This window comes from Gorilla gorilla, chromosome 12 (genome assembly GCF_029281585.2).
Source record: "Gorilla gorilla gorilla isolate KB3781 chromosome 12, NHGRI_mGorGor1-v2.1_pri, whole genome shotgun sequence".
Classification (NCBI taxonomy): domain Eukaryota; kingdom Metazoa; phylum Chordata; class Mammalia; order Primates; family Hominidae; genus Gorilla; species Gorilla gorilla.
The window spans coordinates 42105806-42131637 of NC_073236.2; positions in this window are offsets into that span (position 1 = coordinate 42105806).

Genomic DNA, 25832 nt, shown 5'->3' on the forward strand with positions numbered 1-25832 from the left:
TGGCTTCTCAGTGGAAACCTTACAGGCCAGGAGAGAGAAGCATGAAATATTTTAAGTATTGAAGGGAAAAACGTTTACACTAGAATAGTATATCCTGTGAAACTATCCTCCAAACATGAGGGAAAAATACTTTCCCAGACAAACAAAAGCAAGCCATTTCTTCAATACCAGGCATGTCCTGCAAGAAATGCTTAAGTGAGTACTTCAATCAGAAAGAAAAGGATATTGATGAGCAACAAATAATCACTTGAAGACATACAATTTACTGATAATTGTAAGTACACAAGAAAATAGAATATCATAATACTGAAACTATGGTGTGTATACTACTCTTTTCCTAAGTAGAAAGACTAAATGATGAACCAATAAAAATAATAACTACAACAACTTTTCAGGATATAATCAACACAATAACATAAACAAAACAACAAAAAGTGAAAAAGTTGAGGGACAAAGATAAGGCATAGGATTTTTATTAGTTTGCTTTTTCCTTGTTTGTTTGTTTACACAAATAGTGTTAAATTGTTATCAGGTTAAAATAATTGGTTGTAAGACAGTACTGGCAAGCCTTGAACCAAAAAACATACAATGTATATATAAAAAATAAAAAATAAGAATCTAAATTATATAACCAGAGGAAATCACCTTTACTAGAAGAAGACAGGAAGGAAAAAAAGAAGGAAGGGAAGACCATAAAACACCAGAAAATAAATAACAAAATGGCAAAAGTAAGTCCTTACTTATCAATAATAACATTAAATATAGATGGACTAAACTCTCATATCAAAAGACATATGGCAGCTGAATAGAAGAAAAATCAACACCCATAGATCTGTTGCCTACAAGAAACACACTTCACCCATAAAGGCACACCTAGACTGAAAATAAAGAAATGGAAAAAGATATTCCATACCAATGGGAAACAAAAAAGAACAGGAGTCACTATACTTATATCATACAAAATAGATTTCAAGACAAAAACTATAAGAAGAGACAAAGAAGGTTACTATATAATGATAAAGGGGTCAATTCAGCAACAATTTTAAATACATATGCAAACAACACTGGAGCACCCAGACATATAAAGCGAATATTATCAGAGCTAAAGAGAGAGATAGGCCCCAATACAATAGTAGCTGAAGACTTCAACACTCTACTTTCAGCATTGGACAGATCATCAAGAAAGAAAATAAACAAAGAAACATCACACTTAATCTGCACTATATACCAAATGGATCCAATAGATATTTACAGAATATTTTATCCAAGAGCTGCAGAATACATATTATTTTCCTCAGCACATGAATCATTCTCAAGGATAGACCATATATGAGGTCACAAAATAAGTCTTAAAACATTCAAAAAGTTGAAATAATGTCAAGCATCCCCTCTGACCATGATGGAATAAAACTAGAAATTAATATCAGCAGGAATTTTGGAAATTACACAAATAGCTGGAAATTAAATAATATGCTCCTGAATAGCCAGTGGCTCAATGAAGAAATCAAGAAAGAAATTGAAAAATTTCTGGAAAAAAATGATAACGGAAGCACAACATACCAAAACCCATGGAATACAGCAAAAGCAGTACTAAAAGGGAAGTTTATAGCTATAAGTGACTATATCCAAAAGAGGAAAAACTTCAAATGAACAATCTAATGATGCATCCTTAAAAACTAGAAAAGTAAGAGCAAACCAAACCCAAAATTAGGAGAAGGAGAGAAATAACAAATATCAGTGCAGAAATAAACGAAAGTGAAATGAAAAAACAATACACAAGATCAATGACACAAAAAGCTGGTTTTCTGAAAAGTTAAAAAAAACCTGACAAACCTTTAGCCAGACTAAGAGCAAAAGAGAGAAGATCCAAATAAAATCAAAAATGAAAAAAGAGACATTACAGCTGATACTACAGAAATTCAAAGGATCATTAGTGGCTATTATGAGAAACTATATACCAATAAATTTGAAAATCTAGAAGAAATGGACAATTTCCTAGATACATACAACCTGCCAAGATGGAACCAGGAAGAAATCCAGAACTTGAACAGACCAGTAACAAGCAATGGAATTGATAAAAAGACTCCTACAAAAGGAAAGCCTGAGACCTGATGGCTTCACTGCTGAATTCTACCAAACATTTAAGGAAGAACTAATACCAATCCTACTCAAACTATTCTGAAAAATATAAAAGGAGGGAACACTTCCAAACCCATTATATGAGGCAGGTATTACCCTGTTACCAAAACCAGACAAAGATACATGAAAAAAAAAGGAAGTTGAAATTAAGAAGAAAATTGAAAAATTTCTTGAAACGAATGATAATGGAAACACAACATACAGAAACCTATGGAATATAGCAAAAGCAGTACTAAGAGGGAAGTTTGTAGCTATAAGTACAAAAGATCTACAGGCCAATATCTCTGATGAATATTGATGCAAAAACCCTCAACAAAATACTAGCAAACCGAATTCAACAATACATTAGAAAAATTATTCATTATGACCAAATGGGATTTATCCCTGGGATGCAAGGATGGTTTCAACATATGCAAATCAAACCAATGTAATATGTCATATCAACAGAATGAAGGATAAAAACCATATGATCATTTCAATTGATGCTGAAAAAGCATTTAATAAAATTCCACATCCCTTCATGATAAAAACCCTCAAAAAACTGCAGCTAGAAGGAACATAACTCAGCATAATAAAAGCCATATATGACAGACCCACAGCTGGTAACATACTGAATAGAGGAAAACTGAAAGCCTTTTCTCTGAGATCTGGAACACTACAAGCATGCCGACTGCCACTACTGTTATTCTACATAGTGTTGGAAGTTCTAGCTAGAGCAATCAGACAAGAGAAAGATATAAAGAACATCCAAATTGGAAAGGAAGAAATAAAATTATCCTTGTTTACAGATGACATAATATTATATTTGGAAAAAAACTAAAGACTCTACAAGGAAACTATTAGAACTGGTAAACAAATTCAGTAAAGTTGCAGGATACAAAAGCAACATACAAAAATGAGTAGCATTTTTAAACACCAACAGTGAACAATGTGGAAAAAAAATTAATCCCACTTACAATAGCCACATATAAAATTAAATACTTAGAAAGTAGCCAAAGAAGTGAAAGATTTCTGTAATGAAAACCATAAAACATTCATGAAAGAAACTGAAGAGGACACAAAAAAATGGAGAAATATTCCATGTTTATTGATTGGAAGAATCAATATTGTTAAAATGTCCATGTTACCCAAAGCAATCTACAGATTCAATGCAATCCCAATCAAAATATCAATGTTATTCTTCACAGAAATAGAAAAAAAAATCATAAATTTTATATGCAACCACAAAAAGCCCAGAAGAGCCAAAGTTATCCTAAGCAAAAAAAAAAAAAGAAAAAAGAAAACTGGAAGAATCGTGTTACATGACTTTAAATTATACTGCAGAGCTATAGTAACCAAAGCAGCATGGTACTGCTATAAACAGAGACACATAAACCAATGGAACATAATAGAGAACCTAGAAACAAATCCACACACCTACAGTGAACTCATTTTCAACACAAGTGCCAAGAACATACACCAGAGAAAAGACAGTCTCTTCAATAAATGGTACTGGGAAAACTGAATATCCACATGCAGAGGAGTGAAACTAGACACCTATCTCTCACCATATACAAAAATCAAATAAAAATAAATTAAAGACTTAAATCTAACATTTCAAACTATGAAACTACTACAAGAAAACATTGGGGAAATTCTCCTGGACATTGGTCTGAACAAAAGTTTCTTGAGCAGTACCTCACAAGCACAGGCAACCAAAGCAAAAATGGACAAATGGGATCACATCAAGTTAAAAAGCTTCTGCACAGCAAAGGAAACAATTGAAAAGGTGAAGACATAACGCACAGAATGGAAGAAAATATTTATAAACTACCCATCTGACAAGAGATTAATAACCAGAACATATAAGGAGTGCAAACAACTCTATTGGAAAAAAAAATCTAATAATCCAATCAAAAGGTGGGCAAAATGTTTGAATAGACATTTCTCAAAAGAAGACATACAAGTGGCAAACAGGCATATGAAAATGTGCTCAACATCATTGATCATCAGAGAAATGCAAATCACAACTACAATGAGATATCATCTCACCCCAGTTAAAATGTGTAACATCCCAAAGACAGGCAATAACACACACTGACAAGGATTTGGACAAAAGGGAAACCTGCACACTGTTGGTGGGAATGCAAATTAGTACAGCTACTATAGAGAACAGTTTGATGATTCCTCAAAAGACTAAAAATTGAGTTTCTATGTGATCCAGCAATCCCACTGCTGAGTATATACCCAAAAGAAAAGAAATCAGTATATTGAATAGATGTATGCACTCCTGTCTTTGTTGGAGCACTGTTTACAATAGCTAAGATTTGGAAGCAACCTAAGTGTCCATCAACATATGAAGGGATAAAGAAAATGTGGTACATATACATGATGGAATATTATTTGTCCATAAAAAAAATGAGATCCAGTCATTTGCAACAACATGGTTGGAACTGGAGGTCATCGTATTAAGTGAAATAAGCAAGACACAGAAAGACCGCATGTTCTCACTTATTTGTGGGATCTAAAAATTAAAACAATTGAACTCTTTAACATAGAGAATAGAGGAATGGTTACCAGAGGCTGGGAAGGGTAGTGGGGGCTAGGGGAAGGTGGGGATGATTAATGATTACAAAAAATATTTAGAAAGAATGAATAAGACCTACTATTTGATAGGACAATTGGCTTACTATAGTTAATAATAACTTAATTGTACAGTTTAAAATATGTTGATGAGTATAATTGGATTGTTTGTAACTCAAAGGATAAATGCTTGAGAGGATAGATACCCCTTTCTACATGATGTGCTTATTTCACATTGCATGGTTGTATCAAAACATCTCACATACCCCATAAATATATACACCCATTATGTACCCACAAAAATTAAAAATAAAATAATTATGTAAAAATAAAATAAATGAAGGAAAAACAAAGGCGCAATGATCACATCTCTGAATTAGTTATTTATAAGGCAGATTGCTTATTAATATCTTTTTAACAATGTGTCCACATCATTCTCACCAGGGTTTCAGAACTTCAGAGGTAGGGACTCTATTAAAACTATTATCGCAAGTCACAATATTCTCAAAAAAAAAATCGACTAGGAGGAATGGTTTGGTATCAACTTAAAGCAGATTTCTGGGAAGATTAGCCAACACAATTTGGTATTTTCAAGTAATTCAGTATTCACCATGCTGTGTGAATCCGCTGGCAAACAAAAATAATTCTGCTATGTTACTAAGCATTAACATATCGATAGGTAACATTGCAATTCAAGGTGGTGAAGAAATTGTTAAATAGCTAATAGCATTAAGGATGCATATGTTTACTCATTTTACAACATAAATCCTATCCTTTGAATTTTTATACAAGTAAAGGATGACGAAAATTACATAGAACTAGACAATTGTAAGTTCCTCTCATTATAATAATTACATACAATATCTACAGGTGAAATTGACTGAGAAGCATTGATATAATGTTGAGCCATTAAGATGTCTCTCCTTCTAGCATGAAATAAATAGCAAAGCATTAGTAACTTAGCTGTGGGAGAGTGACATCAGAGGTTGAGTAGGATATCCCAGCTTTCCTTCCCCCTACAAAGAGCAACAATTTAGCAGCTATCCATGAGGGAAAGCAACCCTGGAAGAGCTCAAGAGTTCACTTTGGAAAAAACAAAAATACCTCACAAGAATAATCATGAAAAAAATGAAGAACAGTTTCATTTTGCCTGCATCACCCCATTTTCCAGGCCAGCACTGCTCAACATGTTGAGGGATCTGCCTGACTTGCCAGTGTCTCTCGCAAGGAAAAGGAGAGTAAGGAGAACAACCAGCTCACTCAGCTGTTTGGGGCACTGCCCAAATAATTACCTTCATTTCCGTTGAGATCACTGGGGAGACTAACATAGCTGAGACATCAAGAGACAGCTGGGAAGAAACAGGGGCTATCAGTATCAGCCATGTGGCAGGAATCACTGCAGTCCCCAGTGGTCTGCTCTGCACCGTACTACCACAGACTTTCGCACTGAGGAACTAAGCAACCTCATGGCCACTGTTTACTCCCTATAGCTTTCACAACTGTGGACCCTGATAGTGGTCACTGTCACAGACCTCAGCATCTTGCTCCACTGAGAACTCCAGCACTGAGGAAACCAATAGCCAGCACAGGCACAGTGGACTCCTTGCAGCTTTTACCTCCCAAGGGCCTGGAATGTTCTTCCTGGCTCCCACCACTGTGCTTGCACCCACAACTCACTCCTTTAGTTAAATGAGTATGCACACCCCCAGCTCAGGCCCTCAGCTGCCCTAGCATGCACAGGTGACCAGGCCCCTACTGCCAGACCTCAGCTATTCCCTGCAACCTTGCAGGTATATGCTGTAAGCCACCCCCATGCCACACCACAGGTACTCCTGCAGTTCATCTTGGCCACTGCCCCTGGCCCTCACCCATGCCATCATGCATAAACCTGTAGCTGATTCCCGCCACCATGCACATGCCAGCAGCTGGCCCATATCTGAGCATGTGCACACCACTGGCTCTGGTCCCCACTGTTGTCTGCCCTGGCCTTGTGCTTGTGCTGCTAGGCCCAGAAGCACTGCTGAGGCTCCTAACACTCCTTTAGCTACCACAAATCTCCCACAGCTCTTGCCAGCAAGGACCACACAGTTGTTTATGCTATGAACCCCATCTTCCTGAGTTGATGAGACACTGCCCTATCTCCCCCTATCGGACCTTGTGCTGCAGATGAAGGTTTTTCCTTACCAAAGCCAGTTTATCAGGTCTGGAAGAGAGGGCTGCTTCTTCAAATACAGACACTCTCACAAGGCTTTGAGGATCACAAAAAATTAGATATAAAAAATGACACTGTTAAAAGAACATAATAAACTTCTGGTGGCCAACCCCAAATAACTGGAGATCCTCTAATTTCCGAACAAATAATTCAAAATAATTTTTCTAAAGAAGCTCAGCAAACTAAAAAACAACAGCTAAACAATTAAACAATATCAAGAAAACAATACAAAAACAAAACAGGAAGCTCAACAAAAAGATATAAAACATGAAAAAACAAACCGAAATTTCAAAACTGAATAATACAATGACTAAACTAAAAAATACAATAAAGGGCTTCCACAACAGAACAGATCAAGCAGAAGAAAGAATGGAAAACCCAAAGACATTATTTGAAATTGTACAGTAAGAGGAGAAAAAAAAAAAAAAGAATAAAAAGGAATCAAGAAAACCTATGATATCTGTGTAAAATCATCAAGAAAGTGAAGTTCTCACAACAGGATATTCAGAAGAAGAAGAAGGCAAGAAAAGGACAGAATGCCTATGTAAAGAAATAGTAGGTAAAGGCTGGGCACGGTGGCTCACGCCTGTAATCCCAGCACTTTGAGAGGCCAAAACAGGTGGATCATGAGGTCAGGAAATTGAGATCATCCTGGCTAACATGGTGAAACCCTGTCTCTACTAAAAATACAAAAAAATTAGCCAGGCGTGGTGGCGGGCACCTGTAGTCCCAGTTGCTTGGGAGGCTGAGACAGGAGAATGGCATGAACCCAGGAGGCAGAGCTTGCAGTGAGCTGAGATTGCACCACTGCACTCCAGCCTGGGTGACAGAGGGAGACTCCATCTCAAAAAAAAAAAAAAAAAAGAAAAAGAAATAGTAGGTAAAAATGTCTCCAAAACGGGGAAACATTCAGGTACCTAAAGCTCAAAGGTCTCTAATAAAATGTAACCAAAGATTTCACCAAGAAACATTAGAATCAACAGCGAATTATCAAGGTTAAAGAGAGAATGTTGAAAGCAGGAAAAGAAAGGAAGCATATCACATACAAGGGAATGATAATAACACTATCAGTGGATTTCTCAGCAGAAATCTTACAGGACAGGAGAGAGTGGGATGATATATTCAAAATGTTGAAAGGAAAAAAAAACTCACAACAAAGAATACTTTACCTGACAAAACTGTCCCTTAGAAATGATGAGAAAACAGGATTTTCCCAGACAAAAATAAAGTTGATGGAATTTATAACCACTAAACCTGCTTTACAAGAAATGCTAAAGGGAGATCTTCAAAATGAAATGAACGCTGCTAGTTAATAAATAACATGGAAACATGTGAAAGTATAAAACTCACTGGTGAAGGTAGATAAATAGTTAAATTCAGAGTACTTTAATACTGTAATGGTAGTATGTAAACCACTTATAACTCTACTTTAATGGTTAAAGGACAGATGCATGAAAGAAATTATAACTGCAATAATTGTAAAAGTTACACAATATAAAGTTGTATGCTGTGACATCAAAAACAAAATGCGGGGCAACACAATAGTAGAACTTTTGTATCCAATTAAAGTTAAGTTGTTATCTACTTAAAATCAACTGTCATAACTACAAGATGTTTTACATAAGCCTCATGGTAACCACAAGGCAAAAACTGACAGTATATACACAAAAGATAAAGAGAAAAAAATTCAAAGCATACCACTACAGAAAACCATCACATTGCAAAGGAAAACATCAAAGATAAAAAAAGAAAAATGAAATAGAAAAAAAAAACCCAAATAATAAACAAAATGGCATGGAGAATGGCATGAACCCAGGAGGCAGAGCTTGCAGTGAGCCGAGATCACGCCACTGCACTCCAGCCTGGGTGACAGAGCAAGACTCCATCTTTAAGATTAAAAAAAAATTACTTTAAATGTAAATGAACTACATTCATCCATCAAGAAATATAGAATAGCTGAATGGATTAATTTAAAAATCAGGGCCCAACTGTATGCTGACTCCAAGAAACTTCCTTCAATTTTAAGGACACACACAGACTGAAAGTAAAGGACTGGAAAAAGATATCTCATACAAATGGAACGAAAAGAGTGCAGTGGTAGCTATATTTACATCAAACGAAACAGACTTTAACTCAAAAACTGTAAAAAGAGACAAAAAGGGTCATTAGTAATGATTAAGGATTCAATTCATCAACAGCAGATAAAAATTGTAAATATGTATGACCCAACATTGAAGCACTAAAATATATAAAGCAATTATTACACGATTTTGAAGGGAGAGATAGTCCACAATACAATAATAATAGAGGGCTAGTCCACTTTAAACAATGGACAGATTATCCAGAAAGAAAATCAATAAGGAAACATTGGACTTGAGTTACATGTTAGACTAAATGAACATAATAGACACATACAGAACATTTTATCTAACAGTAGCAGAATATATATTATTCTCAAGTGCACATGGAACATTATCCAAGATAAATACTATGGCAGGCCACAAAACAAGTCCTAACAAACTTAGGACAACTTAAATCATATCAAGAATCTCTTCAGGCCACAACGGTAAGAATCAATAATAGTAGGGACCCAGAAAAATTCACAAGTATGAGGAAATTAAATAACATATTCTGGAACAATCAATGGGTCAAAAAAATCAAAAGGGAAACAAAATAAATCTTCAGGTGAATGAATATGAAAATACAACATACTAAAACCTATAGAATGCAGCAAAGCAGTTGTAAGAGGGAAGATTATAGTGATAAATGTCTACAGTAAAAAAGAAGAAAATTCTCAGATTAACACCCTGAAATTACAACTCAAGGAACAAGAAGAACAAACTAAATCCAAAGTTAGCAAAAGGAAGAAATAATAAAAATAAGAGCAGAAATAAATACAGGATAGAAAACACTATTAAAAAATCAACAAAATTGAGTTAGCCTTTTTGAAAAAATAAACAAAATGTGTAAACCCTTAGTTAGACTATGAAAAAAGAGAGAAGAAGACTATGAAAAAAGAGAGAAGACTCAAATAAGTAAGGTCAGAAATGAAGGTACAGACATTACAACTGACATCTCAGAAATAAAAAGGGGTATAAGTGACTATTATGAATACTGATGTACCATCAAAATGGATACCCTAAAGGAAATGGATAAATTCCTAGAAACATACAACCTACCACAATTAAATCAAGATAAAACATAAAGCCTGGACAGACTGATAACAAATAAAGAGACTGAAATAACGATTTAAAATGTTAAAAATGATTTTCCAGGCCAGGCACAGTGGCTCACACCCGTAATCCCAGCACTTTGGGAGGCTGAGGCGGGTGGATCACAAGGTCAGATCGAGACCATCCTGGCTAACATGGTGAAGCCCCGTCTCTACTAAAAATACAAAAAATTTAGCCAGGCGTGGTGGTGGGTGCCTGTAGTCCCAGCTACTCAAGAGGCTGAGGCAGGAGAATGGCATGAACCCAGGAGGCGGAGCTTGCAGTGAGCTGAGATTGTGCCACCACACTCCAGCCTGGGCAACAGTGCAAGACTCCATCTCAAAAAAAAAAAAAAAAAAAAGATTTTCCACAAAAGAAAAGCCTGGGACCAGATGGCTTTGTGATGGAATTCTGCCAAGAATTCAAAAAATTACTATCAATTTTTCTTAAATTCTATCAATGCAAGTAGAGGGAATACTTCTAAGCTTATTCTATGAAAACATCATCACCCTGAAACCAAAGCCAAACAAAGCCACCACAAGAAAAGAAAATGGCAGGACAATGTCACTGATAAATACAGAAATCCTCAATGAAATACTAGCAAACTGAACTCCACACATGTAGAAGATTATACCTCATGATCAAGTGGGATTTATCTCTGGAATGCTAGGTTGGTTTGACATCCACAAATCAATCAATGTGATATATCACATTAACAGAATGAGAAAGAGTGACAACCTGATAATCACAAAAGGTGCAGAGAAGGCATCTGACAAACTTCAACCTAAAATTTCTCAACTTATTAAATCTAGAAGGAAATGTCCTCAACATAATAAAGGTCATAAATGAAAAGCCCACAGCTAACATTATAATTAAATACTAAAAGCTTTTTATCTAAAATCCAGTACAATGCAAGGATGCATATTCTTACCATTTCTATTAAACATAGTACTGGAAGTGCTAGCAAGAGCAATTAGAGAAGAAAAAGAGATTTAAATGTATCCAAATTCGAAAGGAGGAAGTAAAATTCTTCCTATTTGCAGAAGACATGATCCTGTATGTAGGAAATTAGATTCCATTTAAAAAAAACTGTTAGAACTAATAAATGAATTTAGTAAAATTGCAGGATACAGAATCAAAATACAAAATATTAATTGTATTTCTTTACATCTATAACGATCTATCCAAAAAGGAAATCAATTAATCAGTCCCCTTTATGACAGCACCTAAAGAACAAAATACTTAGGAATATATTTAACCAAGGAGGTAAAAGATCTGTACACTAAAAACAATAAGACATTGATAAAAGAACTGAAGAATACACAAATAGATGAAAAGATATACATGTTCATGGCTTAGAAGAATTAATGTTGTTAAAATATCCATATGATACAAACAGATATAACTGGTTTAATCCAATCCCTATCAAAATTCCAAAATACTCTAAAATTCATATAGAACTACAAAAGATCCCAATTAGCCTAAACAATCTTAAGTAAGAAAAATACTTACTTAAGATTGTATTAACTATTGTGGCATTGCACTGCCTGATTTCAAATTATGTTATACAGCTACAATAATTAAAACAGAATGATGCTGGCATGAATACAAATATCTAGACTGAATAAAGAGCCTAGCCAGGTATTCTCCAACAAGGGCACCAAGAATACATGTAGGGAAAGGAAATTCTCTTCAACAAACAGTGTTGGGAAAACTAGACATTCACATGCAGAAAACATGAAATTGGACCCTTATACCATACACACATATCAACTCAAAGTAGATTAAAGATCTAAAAGTAAGACTTGATGCCTTAAAACTCCTCAAGTAAAATGTAGGGGTAAATCTCCTTGACAATGGCCTTGGCCATGATTTTTGAGGTATTACGCCAAAAGTTCGGTATGCAGAATAAGAGAAAATATTTGCAACTATACATCTGATAAAGGGTTAATATTCATATCCAGAATATACAAGGAACCTACGCCACTCAATAGCAAGAAAATAAATAACCAAACTAAAAAATGGAAAAATGACCTGAATAGAAATTTTTCCAAATCACACATAAAAAAATAACCAATAGACATATTAAAAGGTGTTCAACATCACTAATCATCAGGGAAATGCAAATCAAAACCACAGTGAAATATTACTTCACACCTGTTAGGATGGCTATAATTATAACAATAAGAGATAAGTGTTGGTGAGGGTGTGGACCAAAGGGAAACCTAGTACACTGTTAGTAGGAATGTAAATTGGTACGATCATTGTGGAAGACAGTACAGAGGATCCTCAAAAATTTGAAAGTTGAACTACCATCTGACCCAGCATCCCTCCATTGGGTATATACTCAAAGAACTTAAATAAGCACATAATCAAGTTATCTGCACTCTCATATTCATTGCAGCATTATTCACAACAGCCAAGATGTGAGAAAAACATAAGTGTCCCTTGATGGATGAATAGATAAAGAAATTGAGATACACACACACACACACACACACACACACACACACACGGTAATTTTTCAGCCTTTAGAAGAAGGAGATCCTTTCGCGATAATATGAATGATGTACCTGGAGGACATTGCGCTAAGTGAAATAAGCCAGGCACAGAAAGACAAATACTGCATAATGACACTTATATGCAAAATGGAAAAAAAGTGAAATTATTAGAAATAAAGGGTATAACAGTGGTTGCCAGGAGCAGGGATGACAGAAATGGAGAGATGTCCCTCAAAAGTTATAAAGTTGCAGTTATATAGAATGAGTAAGTCTGGAGATCTAATGCACAGCCTGAGGACTACTGTTAACAATATTGTATTATATAATGGAAATTTGCTAAGAGTAGATTTCAGGTACTCTTACCACACACAGACAGACAGACACACACACACACACACACACACACACACTTAAAAGAACTCTGCTGGCTATACTGTCTAGGGTTTATGTAAAATAATATTAAAAGGAAGCAGGTTGAGAAAAGCTCTCAAGCGTCTGTCTCTATCTCAGTGTTATTTTCCCCTCAGCCTTTAGTCATGGAAACAATGACTTTCAAAACCCCCATGTTTTGTTTTATTTTGCTTTGTTTTCCTATTTCTATACTTGCTCTGACAGATTTTAATGTGATGTCATATGATGTAATATAGGTGAAATATTAAGAATTTATCAAAAACGAGAAAGAAAAAAGAAACTTAGCAGTGTTAATATTGAATGCTTAAATATACCTATTAAGAACTTGCCAGAGCCACAATGTAAGGGACACAGTTATTTTCTGGGCATTGCAACTGCCACAGTGAAGCCTTCGGATTTTCTATACCCACTAGTGTAATTCAAAGACTCCTGACAAAAGGTTGTGCCAATATTCATTAAAATAATTAACTAAAAGCAGTACATTTTATAAGCCAGTAAGAGCACGGTGGTTAATGTTAGCAATTGTTTTGCCTTTTTAGTTGATTTATTCACTTAACAAATACGTATTGAAGCTTTCATATTATGTTCCAGATAATGTTCTAGAAAATTGCAGTTAATCTGCGAAGAAACATAGATGACATTTGCATTCTAGATTTTCAATTCTAGTTGTTGAGGTTTTCTGCCGCAGGAACTTAAAGTGGGATTAAACTCAACATGCTTTTAGCTTCATAAAGAAGACCTATTTTTGAAAATAACCTCATACCCTACCTTTTCAGAAAGTCAACCACAGAGTCTTCTATGCGTGTCTACAAACGGAAGAAACAGAGGAATGAAAGAGAGAAAAAACAAAACAATAAGACAAAAAAGGAAATAACACATTAACTTAAGGAAAGAGAAACATGAGACTAATTTTCTTTTAAAATATTATACAAAATACATAATTTTCTTATAAAACACATTGGAAATGCATTCTTCTCTGAGGGCCTACTCTGTGTTAGACATTACATGAGGTCTCGGGATCAAACAGTGTGAAAAACATAATCTGCAACCTCATGGAGGACACAGTCAGGGGAGAAAACAGGTATTCGTCACAGAAAAATATGAATCTATAAATATAAGCTGCAAACCATCATGTTAAAAAATGTACAGGGAACTGGGCAGAAAGACTTCCCTGCCAAAATGACATTTGAACTAAGTTCATGAGGATGGGAAAGAGAGGAGGTGACACATTTCAAGCAAAGGAAATAGCAAACGCAAAACTCAGAGGTGGAGTATAACAAAGTTGTAGCAGGAGGAAGTTCAATTGGAGTGTTGAAATAAAAAGAAGACAAATGAACTCAAAAAGTGAACTTAGTTTTTTGATGATACACTCAAAAATTGAAAGTATTTAATGGATAGAGAGTAGAAATGTTTTCATAAGTGTTACTCTACTTTCTATACGTTTTCTTTTTATTTATTATTTTCCTACAATCTGGGAAGTAACGAACATTTGCACTCACAGTTCTCTCATTGGTTTATCAATTACCTTAGTGATAACCAATCTCGTCACATGCATGTCCTGATTCCAGATTCATATTTTGAAAAATGCTGATTGTTAGAGTAAGCCATCTTATAAAGGCACCTACTTCCGGTTCAGGTGGCAGTAGTAGAATTTTTATTTTACTAGTATTTACAAATTAAAATCTTCGTTCAAAAAAATTATAATGTCTACATGGCAATCGTGTGCCTGCATATACTTATGCATATGGAAAAATGGGGAATTAGAGCTTGGGAAAGTGGTTGATCCTTCGGGTGGCTTTCACTAGACAGGAAAACTGATTCTGTCCCTAAGGTGCTCTTCAAAGAGCAAAGTCAGAGAGCTGAATAGGAAATGAAGTGAATTTCAGTGACCCTCGCTGGCCTGAACCACAGGAGCCAGTAAACACAGGATTTCCACTCTATGTGTAGCTTTCTTCTGTGGGGGCCCCTTGGCTATATTTTCACAGGCAAGCCTTTCCCCCTGAAAAAAATCATTTAATATATTGCTATGTAATATACACAATAGCTTTAATTATCATATATTAACATGTTGATTTGAATTATTACTGTAACTATTGGGGGGCAGTGTGTAGTTTCAGAAATAAATGTGAAATAGAGTCCAAGCAGGTCACACAATTTCCTTTGGGTTTTATTAGTGATAAAACTACAAGTTCTTCACCCAGGTCTCCTTGAAGAATGATATAAAATACAGCTTTCATCCTATCCTATAATTTTCTGTGTAATGGAGGTGCTTCTTTTGTCACATATCAGAAACAATACTCAGGCAAAGAGATGATGAGCACAGCCATATCATGATGTCATACAAGAGAGATTCGACCTTGTCACCTAGATCCATTTTCATTTTGTTCCAGAAACTTTACTAACACTGATAAAAGGTTTAACTGTCATCCCATGGCTGCCCTAAAATTATATGTATATGAACATATTATAAAACTGGACTATACCCATATAAAAGCACATCATGGCAGTAAAATTGCGAAATGATCAAGCATCATATCCTTGTAGAAGTTTTTTGTTTTGCTTTTCTATAACTAGAGATCTCTTGATCTTTCAAAAGAACTCTCAGCTTTTGTAATGATTTCTTCTTAGTCAGAAATACATACATAATTGCATATAGTTTTACTAATATTGGACATTGGATTGCCTTTTTATTAACAATGCGGAAACAACTCAGGTTAGATTAACATGTGCACACTTAGTTAAAGAGATTAAAAAGTTTGAAGAGCCTGCTGTTTCAAAGCATTTAAGGAAGTGATCATACAGTCTTGATTTTTTAAATGTTTATATTTTGAATTCGATCTTAGAAAATGTAGTTCAAATACACAAGACTTAACGCCAAGAAAGAACTTAAAAGAAAGCCTAGGATTTCTGATTCTGGCCATGACGGAAGAAAAATTATTGGAATAGCCTCCCTTTAGAAACAATTCTGATACTGGATAATGTATATGAAACAACTGTTGTCAGATGCTAGACAATAGGCAACAGAGTGGAGAGAGACTCACAAAGTGACTGCTTCAATATCCGCCACTTTCTGCCTGGAGGAACTTACTGCGCTACAGTGTAGGGAGGGGAAGCTCAGGCAGAGTGTGATGGTTACCCTGAGGGGAGAAGCCCAGATCACAGTGTCAGGCTGCGGAGGTGGCTGGAACATGAGGGGCAAAATACCCAGAATAGCCAACTCAATGTTGAAGGAGAGCAAAGTCTTTTGGATGGATGCTATCTGCCTTCAAGTCTTACCATAAAGCACAGTAATAAAGATAGTGTGGTACTGGTGAAAGATAGACAAATAAATTGATGGAACTGGATACAGAAACCAGAAAGAGATCCACACAAATGAAGTCAACTGATCTTTGATGAAGGAGCAAGGCAGTGCAATGGAGAAAAGATCTTCTTTTCAATAAATAGAGCAGAAACAACTGGACACCCACATGCAAAAAACAACAACACACTTTATACCCTTCAAAAAAAGGAACTGGAAATGGATCACAGACATAAATGTAAAACATGAAGCTATAAAACTCCTAGAAGATAACATACAAGAAAATCTAGATAACCTGGGGTTTTATGGTGACTTTTTAGATACAGACAGAATTAAAGGCATGATCCATGAAAAAAGTAATTGATAAAATGGATTATTTTACATATTATCTGTGGATGCTTTAATGCTATAATGTCAGAATTGAATAGTGTGACAGAGATCTACCAGCCATACAAAACGCAAAGACTAAAATTTTTACAACCTGGCCCTTTACAAAAAAAAAAACAAAAAACAAAAAAAAATTGCCTATCCCTACCTTACACAATTAATTTTTCTCAAAGAGTGGGCCTCTGACTTAAAAAAAAAAAAAAAGATTTAATTCCAAGCTCTTACTCTTTATGTAACATCAGGCAAATTATTTAGATTGTCTGGATATGTTCATTCAGACAAATTGACAGACAGACAGAGAAAACTAAATGAAATGGCACAGTTTGCAAATCATGTTTCCTGTTTGAGGATTATTTGTCAGATTGACTATTGATACATATATCATGAAAAAAAGTATGTAAAATGGCTGTTGCAAATAATGGTTTAAAATAAAAACCTTAAACTGAAATGTATTCAATCCCACTTGCTTTTAATGCTGTGAACTTCCAGAGAGGAATACTGCATTCAGGGCCTGAAAGCCACCTCTGTAACCCCTATTGTCATTTTAGTATCAAACTATTCTGCTTCCCATGTTTTATTAATGGTGTGAACTTGGGCAAATAATTTACCCTTTATAAACATATTTTGTCATCTATAAAATGGGGACAACAAGAGTACACAACTTGCAGGGTTATTTTGAAGACTAAATGACATAAAATATATGCATCATAGTAGGGCACATGAAAAGCACTCAAAAAAATGAGTGTTATCTTTTCTTTCTCCTCTTGCACACCTTCTTACCCCACCCTTGCACCATTTCTTGATCCTTCTTAAATGCTCTAAAAATTATCAGCTATTTGCCCTCAAATATTTTATCCTAAAGATATTAACTAAGTATTGTTGTTTGATGTGCCCTTCCTTTAACTATTAAATATCTCTAAACTACTAGATGGAAAAAAAAAAATCCTTCTATTCTTTGGGTCACAGTAACTCATTTTTTTAAGGCTAATCCCTTACTTAATTTAGGAAAATTTCTATTTTCCGCTGTCAAGAAGTCTTATTTATTTTTTGAAATTATATGCTACATTAATATATGGCAGGACTTATATTTTGGAGTTTGGCCTCTGGAAAGTCAAATTAAATTTCTTAACACAGAATTCTTATTTATAGGATTCATCATTTTGATAAGAAAGAGAAGTCTCATATAGGACAACATAATGCTGAATAAGAAATCTTGAAAGTGAATGCTTTAGAAGGGAATCGATGCAGTTGTAATTCTGCACAATAGAGTGGTCAAAGTAGGAGTTCCTAGAAAACAATGTGGTTATTTAAATTCCACCTTGAAAACCGAGTGACAGTTTGCCCAGGGAACTATTGTGTTCTAAATTCCATCGCAAGACAAATCTTGCCTTCCCACAAGCCACTGAAAAGCCTTTTATTTTGTCATCTTCTTCCAAAGGCTCCTCAAAACCTTCCCAACAAACCAGGATTTTCTGCCGTAAAAAACAAAGGCTGTGTTTTTAAAGAAAAGGAATATATCACCTCCCTCAAATTAAGTATCATGAAAATGAAAATTCTAGTAATTTCTCATCAATTTCAGAAACTAAACATTCTGAACACTTTTTAAAATGCTGTCTTACACCGAATTATTTTAACTTCTTTATTCTTGTCCTCTTTGTTGCCAGCTGTTCCACAAAATAACTACTTAACGCCTATTATAAAAATAGACTTCACTGGCTAATAAAATCAGTGACACGCTGTGAAACTTGCCTAAGAACCCATGTTTCAGGGCCCTCTACTTAATCTGAACTTCCTAAATATGCATATAATTTTTAGAATAATTGTATTTTAGAAGCCACTCTCAGAAATTATCTTCCTAACAAAAACACTAGAAACAGCTTAGAAAGGGTCTCATATAATATACTAATGTAAACACCTACACGCATTCACACACATACACAGGGTTCTTAAGGCTATGTAGTACTTTCATTAAAAAGTAGATTCATATTTTTGCTCCTAAGATCTTTGACATTCTTTAAAATAAACATTAAGAACTTAAACATAATTGCATTTTGTAGGTTACCCAAAGCTAACTTCTTTCCCAAAGTCACTGCACATTTCCACAGGGCTCTGGCTTTTTGTGTAGCCCCAGGGAGACCCACACACACACACACCAGTAGAAAAACACCCAATTCAGGACAAATGTGCTGTCCTCCTGGGTGTCCTTCACCACTGGCATCTTTACTCCGGCTAATTCTTCCCGTGTGGAACACCTCCTTCTAAAAGTGCTGTAGAAAAAAGCTCACTGTGATGTGTAATCATGGCACCCACCCTTTTCTAGTCTTGCTTAGAGTCCTTCTGTAAATCACAGAAACCAACCGGGAAGTTGGTGGGGCTGGGAGTGCTGTCCACTTCTCCATTAGGTTCCAGGTGATTCCCAGGATGCTGGTGGACCAAGGAGGCCACCAGCAGTGGAGCTGCACCAAAGGAGCTGGGTGGCTGCAGCTGGGAGAGGTGAGTGGTCTGTGAATGCCATCTACCAGCCTTGGATACCAAAAAATCTGTGGCAATATTAGAGAACCCCCATCCTGGCTGGAAGCCTGGACTGACAGATTTGAAAATGATCACTACAATTGGGGAAAATCTTCCCAGGCTCTGTGCATATAAAAAATGTTAAGGTTATCTCACACTCCTTTCTAGGAAGACAGAGCCTCTCCATCAAGGAAAGCTGCTGTGGAGAGAAACCAAAATGATCAGTGTTGAAACACTGGGATTGGGAAATCTAGAAGGAATGGTGCTTAGATGACAGGTTGAGGAAGCAAATCCCAGAAAACATGCAGCTGGACACAAGGCTTCTTCATCAATATAATTAACTCTGAGAAACAATAAAACAACTGCAGGGTATATTTTGAGTCCTTCCAAGTTATTATAACTGAGTGGGGAGAACGGGATCAGTGAAGCTAGAAAAACTATGTTGGCTAACTTCATCTCCTGACACCCCCTAACCAGAAACCCTTTCCTAAAACTCCAGGAAAATCCACCTCCTGTAAACATAGGCAAAAACAACAAAAATATAAAGTTATCAAAAGAAAAAGGTGGGAATAACATTAATAATACACAAACACACAAGAACGTACTAGAAAACTGTGGTTGAATGCACCTACAAGAAAAATGTTTTTATATTGGCCAGTGAAGCCCATTCAAACTCTATGCTGTATTAAAGAAATAATCCTTTAACAAAATGATTCAGAAAAGTAAAAATAAAAGGGTGGGCAAATAACTATCAAGCAATTAAAAAATGGACCATACACTTAATATTAGACAAGTTTGAATTCATGTCAAACCATTTTAACAAGACAAATAATGACACCTAATAAAGTCTAAAATACACAGCGAAAATATAATACTATAACAACACAGAAGAGGAGAACTAAACTACCTCTTTCAGATTTAGATAATTACATAATTAAGTAGACATTATCAATAAAGGCAACAGCCATTTATAGTATAGATACTATGTATACTACACTTTGGTAATAGACAAGATACTTTCACTTGTAAGTGCACATGGAATATTTGTAAAAATTTCCTATATATTAAGGCCTGAAAGAAGCCTCAATTAATTAATAAAAAAGTACAAACTGCATTTTCTAACTTCTAAACAATAAAACAAAAGTTAGTAAAATGAAGAGTCTTTTGAAAAATTAACAATATCCTCCATGAATAAATCTATGGGTCAAAAGGAAAAAACAAAATAAAAGTATAGAATTCCTAGAAATTTTATAATGAAAACAATATTACAGAATGTAGAATATGGCTAATATTGTCCTTGGAGGAAAGATCATGTCATAAAATAACTATATTACTAAAAGTGAAATAACATAATTAGATATCGAAATCAAAGTAATTAAGGATTAAAGCATTAAAATATTATTATTATTAAAATAATAATACTGTTATACAGCTTTGACTGTGGGCATGTTAAAGTATATTACATATTTAAAAGATAAAGTATATTCAAAAGAAAAGAGCAACCATCAATTTAAAACAATCTGAAACTAGCAAACTTAATTAGTTCTCAAGTTGGTGACACAATTCACGAAGCATAGAATTATTCTAGTTGACTATAGGACACAATATGTTCATTGTACACCCACACATGTACACATAAGAACATGTTCTAAGAACGAATAGAGCCCTAAATTTACCTTCTGCTATTAATGAGAACAAATATTCTAGTGCAAGGGAAAAAAGGTAAGTATAAAATCAAACATATTTGAGGAAAATTCATGTTAGATTTTAGTGAAGTAAAATTCTACGTGTTAGAAATATCTATACAAATTCCTGTTTCGTTTGAATAACAATTTACTAGCTCTGTCCTTAAACATTTTCAGAATCAATGATAACCCAAAGGCAAAGAGAATTCCTAATCTCTGGATTTTCTCCTCCGTATCTTATTCTCCACTAAAATGAACTAGAGCTTCTTAGAGCAGTGGCTAATTCCAGATGTAAAGCAGGAAACATACAGGTTGAGCTTAGAATGTCTTGTGCCAAAAAAGACATTATCAAAGCCTGATGGGTCGAGCGTAAAGGACAAAGAAAGCAACATAAAAGTCTTCCATCAACTAAAGGTGGACAAATTTTAGCATCAAAAAAATAATTTATTTAAATTCATTGAATGTGTAAAAACCCATAGGTCCATAATAAATTTATGGAAGAGAGAGAGAAAGAGAAATATCTAGGGCACCAACTCCTTACACAGAAAATTGAAAATTGTCAATGAAAAGAAAAAAGTTAAGCATTTATTCCAACTCTCCTGCATACACTAAAATTCACAATAAATACATAAGGCTATTTGATGAAATGAATTTCTCCTTTAGAGAAGAAATGTAGTTAAAATGTGCAAGGAATGACAAAGTCAGAAAAATCACCAATTTTGCAACACCCGATGAATAAATTCAATCGGGGAGCTATTCTCAGTGGGGTAAAAAATTGATGAGGAATTTGGCAAGGAAGAGACCAGGGTTTCAACACCTGAAAATTATCAATCTCAGCATCTCTAAAACTGGAACAACCAGACTGTGTGAAACATACAGCAACTGCTTATGACAGATTTGGCTGGGGGGGCAGGAGTGGAATAAGTTGAACCTGAATCCAATCAAGCCTCTAGAGTGTATATGAATACTGTTTTTTAATACAGGAAATATTGGGGTAAAGGGAAAAGTTTCAAGCTAAATTACAACACAAAGAAGAAAAAAGGGCTATCAAAAGTTGGGACAGTCTACCGGACTACTACCTGTTTTCTACAGCAAGTCATTAACATCAAAATAAATAAAAAGATGGCAGCAAGGGATGGAGACTGTTCTAGATTTTAAAAGCCTTAGGCATCATGACAAGTTAATGTGATGCGTGAATTCTGGATTCTGATTTGAACAAAACAACTTTTGCAGACATTTTTGAGACATCTCATACCACAGAAGTATTGTTAATTTGTCAGGTATGATGAAGGCAGTGCTGTTACATAAGGGAAAAAAAATATTTTTAAGATGCATACAAAAATATATAGGGGTGAAAAGATGTGACAACCTGAGATTTGCTTCAAAATACTATAGCAAAGGAAAAGAAAGGAAGCAAAACACAGAAATAGTTAAGGTAAATGCAGCAGAACTTTGATAAATAAATCTGATTGATGAGTACATTACATTCGTTATGCTGCTCTGTGTGCTTTTGTGTTTATGTGGAAATACAGTTTCAAAAAAAAATTTTTTTTTGAGACAGAGTCTTGCTCTGTTGCCCAGGCTGGAGTGCAGTGGCTCGATCTCTGCTCACTGCAAGCTCCGCCTCCCGGGTTCACGCCATTCTCCTGCCTCAGCCTCCCAAGTAGCTGGGACTACAGGCACCCACCACCATGCCCAGCAAATTTTTTGTATTTTTAGTAGAGACAGGGTTTCACCATGTTAGCCAGGATGGTCTCGATCTCCTAACCTCATGATCCGCCCACCTCGGCCTCCCAAAGTGCTGGGATTACAGGCATGAGCCACCGTGCCCGGCCCTCAAAAAATGTTTTTATAAAAGATTGTCACAGGGAGGCAGCCCAGTATCTCAGAAAAGGCATTAGGTTTGAAATCAGACAGACCTGAATTCAAATCTAGCCCTAACATTTATTCTTTGGTTTGGAGAAAGTTATTTATTTCCATTAGACAATTTATACTAACTTCTGTTGCCTCACCTATAAAACAGGAAATAGATTTTCTAAGCCAATACTTGGATAATGGGAAGATTCTCCTTTTAACATCATTTCCTGGGGACTAGTCAGAAAGTTTCTCATGGCTCCTACAATGTCTAAATTACCTTTAATCTCAAAGGAGTTGCTAGTTTTCCTTAATCTATGAAGGGTTTATAAAATATACCACTCCTATGCAATGCTAGTCTAATTATCATTAACAAGAAACTCTCCTACTGAGGATTTCTTGGAAATCGTGCTGTTATTACGGAAGCTAGCATGATTATTGTGATATATTAACAAAATTGTGGTGTGTAATTATTCACCGTATCAATACAGCTAAAGCGCACTGTAGGCCATTCAGGCATGTACGCCTACTGATATGAAGGAACTAGAGATGGTCCCAAAAGAATTAAAATTAAGGAAATGTGCATATTATGAGACACTTTCAGCAAAACTGGGATAAGGCATTGTTTATAGAAACATGTAATGATCCTCTTCAAAATTATATATGGTAATTTAGAGTAGCATGGCCTACACTGTAGGGCAAAGGGTGAAAGGAAATACAAATAAAGAAATAATTCACATTCTTCAATTATAGATCTCTCCGTGCAGAACATATAGAATTGTGTTACAAAAGATTCTCTTAGGATGTAATAGAAAAATGTTTATTTCTAAGGATAAGTGAAAGGAGAGATATAAATGTTTTAGCTCTGAATGAACCATTTCAAAAAAATGTTTTGAGAGTTTGTTAGTAAACAACATGGAAAGAGTTCAGGCTACAAGAGACCATTGTATGGGATCTTCTTTTAAAAAAGGAAAGAATAAAATCTCAAATGCTCTTTAAGAAGTTAGAAATTACAATATAAAATACATGTATGTATTACATTCTATATGTTAAGGATTTTAGCTGATTTTAGCTAAAATATAGTCTAACTTCTTAGGGAGCAACAATTTACTGAAAAAGACTGAAAAAGGAAAGAAATATTTAAAATATAGAGTGATAAGCATTTGGCACAAAGAATTATGGAAAGGAGAAAGAAAGAAGCAGCCTATGATTGATTGGATGTGTCCACTGCAGAAGTGACATTTGATCTGAGCCTAAATGGATGAGAGAGATTTCATCATGGAAAGAAGCGCATTACACACTGAAGAAGAAACAAAAGGGCACAGAAGCTTGTGTTCAAGGGAAGGTGAGTTGTTCCTTGTGCCTAAGTAATAGACCACCACGATCAAGATATAGACTGTTCACCCACTCTGAAAGTTTCCCTTTGGGATTAGCCCCGACCCCCTCCAATCATGGCCCCAGGCAACCACTGATCTTTCTGTCATTTCTAGAATTCCATATAAATAGGATCATACTGAAGATAGTTTTATCGTGGTTGACTTCTTTCACTTAACATATTTGTAAGATCACTGGGTCATTTCATGTATAATTTACTTCATTCTTGCTTGTTTCTGAGTAGTATTCCAGAGTGTAGATATACCACAATTTCTTTCTCTCTTTATCCATAGCTGGCCATTTGGGTTTGGGGCTACTACAAGTAATGCTGATATGAATATTCACATACACATTTTCTGTGGATGCATGTTTTCAATTTTCTTGGATAAATGCATAGGAATAGAATTAGGTACAGGTATTTTGACTGTTTCCAAATAGCTGTACCACTTTGCATTCTCCCGCAAGTAATGCCTGAGAGCTCCAGGGGCTCTGTATCATTTCCAGCACTTGGTGTCGTCAAGCTTTTGAACTTTAGCTATCTTTACAGGTATATAATGACATTTTGTGGTGGCTTTAATTTGCATTTCCCTGATAACTAGTGATGTTAAGAATTGTCTGATATGCTTAAAAACCACTTGTACATCTTTTGAGAAGTGTCTGTTCAAATATTTTGCCCATTTTAATCAGCTCTTTTCCTTGTAAGGTCCTCACTCTCTTCAGTGTTCATAGTTTGGCAGTTTCACTTTTCTGCTTCTCCAGGGAAGAAAATCTGGGCTTTTTCATGTGTGCCCCTGCCACTACTATTCATGCTGTGCCAACTGGCCTTGGTCTGAAACTAAAAGCTGGGGAGACAGGAATGCACTTAAATAGCTCTCCCTCTTTCCTCTTCCAAATGTGAATTTCCCATCACAGTCTGTCTGCTTCCAATCACTCCCCAGTACCTTTTAATGTTGCTTTTTTTATATTGTGTCCAAGTTTTCTGAAGCAGGGGGTTATTCAGAAGGATATTGGACCATCGTATGTGGAAGTTTGATATATTTTCCTTTTCAGTATCATTCCATCTAAAATAGTCTCCAAATGTCTTCCTGTAACTGTGTAACTTGGGAGTTTTTCTAGGTGTCTTATTGTAATTGGTTTCTAATTTAGTTCACTGTGGTAAAAAATAAAAAAATAAAAAAATAAACTGTGTGGTTGCAACCCTTTTAAATGTATTAAGGTTTATTTTATGGCTATCACAGTGAGTGACCATGTGGATGTGAAGAACATGTGTATGGTAGTCTGAAGTTGTTGAGTGAAGTATTATAAACATCAATTGGGTTAAGATATCATCCAGAACATCTATAACTTTGTTTATATTTTGTCTACTTATTTTTGATCTTTCTCTAGTGCCTTCAGAGAGTTGTTTTGTATTTTGTCCAGAATTTATGGTTGTTATCTGTGAGAGAGCTGATTTGGTAAGAGCTTTCTTGGTCATATGAAAATGAATCTTGCCTTGTTTATTTTTAAATTCTCTTTATAGTATATTTATACTTCCTGAAATGTCTATTTTCAATCTAATCAAAGATTTTTCTTAGTTTATTCTAAGATTTCCCAAGCCATGTTTTATGAAAGAATATTCTTCGAGATGTTAATAGTTGTTTTGTTAGTAGAAGAGGGGTATAGAATGTTTTGGGAACAGAAGTTTTG